This window comes from Somniosus microcephalus, chromosome 13 (genome assembly GCF_052327205.1).
Source record: "Somniosus microcephalus isolate GS21.2 chromosome 13, FLI_Smic_1.0, whole genome shotgun sequence".
NCBI lineage: Eukaryota > Metazoa > Chordata > Chondrichthyes > Squaliformes > Somniosidae > Somniosus > Somniosus microcephalus.
In genome coordinates, this window is record NC_140999.1 from 48,168,815 (window position 1) to 48,170,871 (window position 2,057).

The following is a 2,057-nucleotide window of genomic DNA, read 5'->3' on the forward strand; positions in this document are numbered from 1 at the left end:
GAATGAACCATTTATCCCAACTCTGTTTTCTGTTAGATAGCCAATCTTCCACCCATGCCAGTATATTACCCCCAATCCTGTGATTTTTTTATCTTGTGCAGTAATCTTTTGTGTGGCACCTTGTCAAATGCCTTTTGGAAGTCCAAATACACATCCACTGGTTCCCCTTTATCCACCCTGTTTGTTACGTCCTCAAAGAATTTGAGCAAATTTGTCAAACATGACTTCCCCTTCATAAAACCATGCTGACTCTGATTAAATTATGCTTATCCAAATGTCCTGTTACTGCTTCCTTAATAATGGACTCCAACATTTTACCAACCACAGATTTTAGGCTAACTGGTCTATAGTTTCCAGCCTTTTGTCTACCTCCCTTTTTAAATAAGGGCATTACATTAGCAGTTTTCCAATCTGCTGGGACCTTTCCTGAATCCAGGGAGTTTTGGAAAATTACCACCAATGCATCCGCAATCCCTACCGCTACTTCTCTCGACCCTAGGATGTAAGCCATCAGGTCCGGGGGATTTATCCACCTTAAGTCCCATTATCTTACCGAGTACCATCTCCTTAGTGATTTTAATTGTGTTTAGCTCCTCCCCCCCACCCCCCATAACCCCCTGTTTGTCCAGTGTTGGGATATTTTTAGTGTCCTCTACTGTAAAGACTGATACAAAATATTTGTTCAGCGTTTCTGCCATCTCCATGTTCCCCACCACTAATTTCCCAGTCTCGTCCTCTAAGGGACCAACATTCACTTTAGCCACCCTTTTTCTTTTTATATAACTGTAGAAACTCTTGCTATCTGTTTTCATATTTTTTGTTAGTTTACTTTCACAATTTATCTTCCCTTTCTTAATTAATCTTTTAGTTATTCTTTGCAGTAACCATTCTATGATTCAATAACCCACAAGCTTCTGACAGGTGCGAGTGCTACCACTGAGCCACAGCTGCCCTTCAGCATATGCTTGAATTTCAGATTTCTAGACAATGTAATTACGTAGAGAACGGTAGCACAGTGGTTATGTTACTGGACTAATGATCTGGAGACCTAATTCAATTCCCACCATAGCAGCTGGGGAATTTAAATTCAGTTAATTAAATCTGGAGTAAAAAGCTAGTATCAGTAATGGTGACCATGCAACTACCGGATTGACACACAAACCCAACTGGTTCACTAATGTCCTTTAGGGAAGGAAATCTGCCGTCCTTACCCGGTCTGGCCTACGTGTGATTCCAGACCCACAGCAATGTGGTTGACTCTTAACACCCCTTAAATGCCATACAATTGTATCAAACTGCGACAACACACCACACAGACTGTTCAAGAAGGCAGCTCAGCACCACCTTTTCAAGGGCAATTAGGGATGGGCAATAAATGTCAGCCTTGCCAGTGATGCACACAGCCTGTAAATGAATAAATTAAATTTTTAAAATACAGCTATCTAATGTAAAATGCGGTTGACTACCAATTGTGTGACCAGGGTTCACGTGCAAATCTGAAAAGTGGTTTCCATCACTATGTATTTTTGGTGTTTTCTAATTGACCATATTGAAGACATTTTCCATTACCCTGTAACTTCCTGGTAAGTTTCTTTCTTACGATTAATTGACTGCAGACACTGTGATACAACTAACTCTCGCCTATTCTATTTGGTGTCAATTGATGGAGGCAGCTGCTCATGCGTAAGGGCACAAAGGGCAAGCTTTTCTGTCCATTGACCATGATGGATACCCTAAGTCTTGCGGACTAACTACATGTAATCACCTCTGCACCGACTCACCCACAAAGCATTCCTAGCATTTGAGAAATATCAGCACAACCACTTCCACTGCAATCAATTTTCGTAAAGGCAGTTTGTTTGTTGGTTTATTTCAGCAGGATGATGCATTTTTGTGCAGATTAGTGGAATTAGAAAAGTCTTATGACTTAAAGAGATTTTACAAGGGAGGATGGCACCTGTAGAATTCAGGAACCGATCTGTTCAAACTGAGATTTCCCCCAGCCCATCCCCCAAACCTAGAGTAAAACAACTTGGATCACAATGGTGACATCCAGT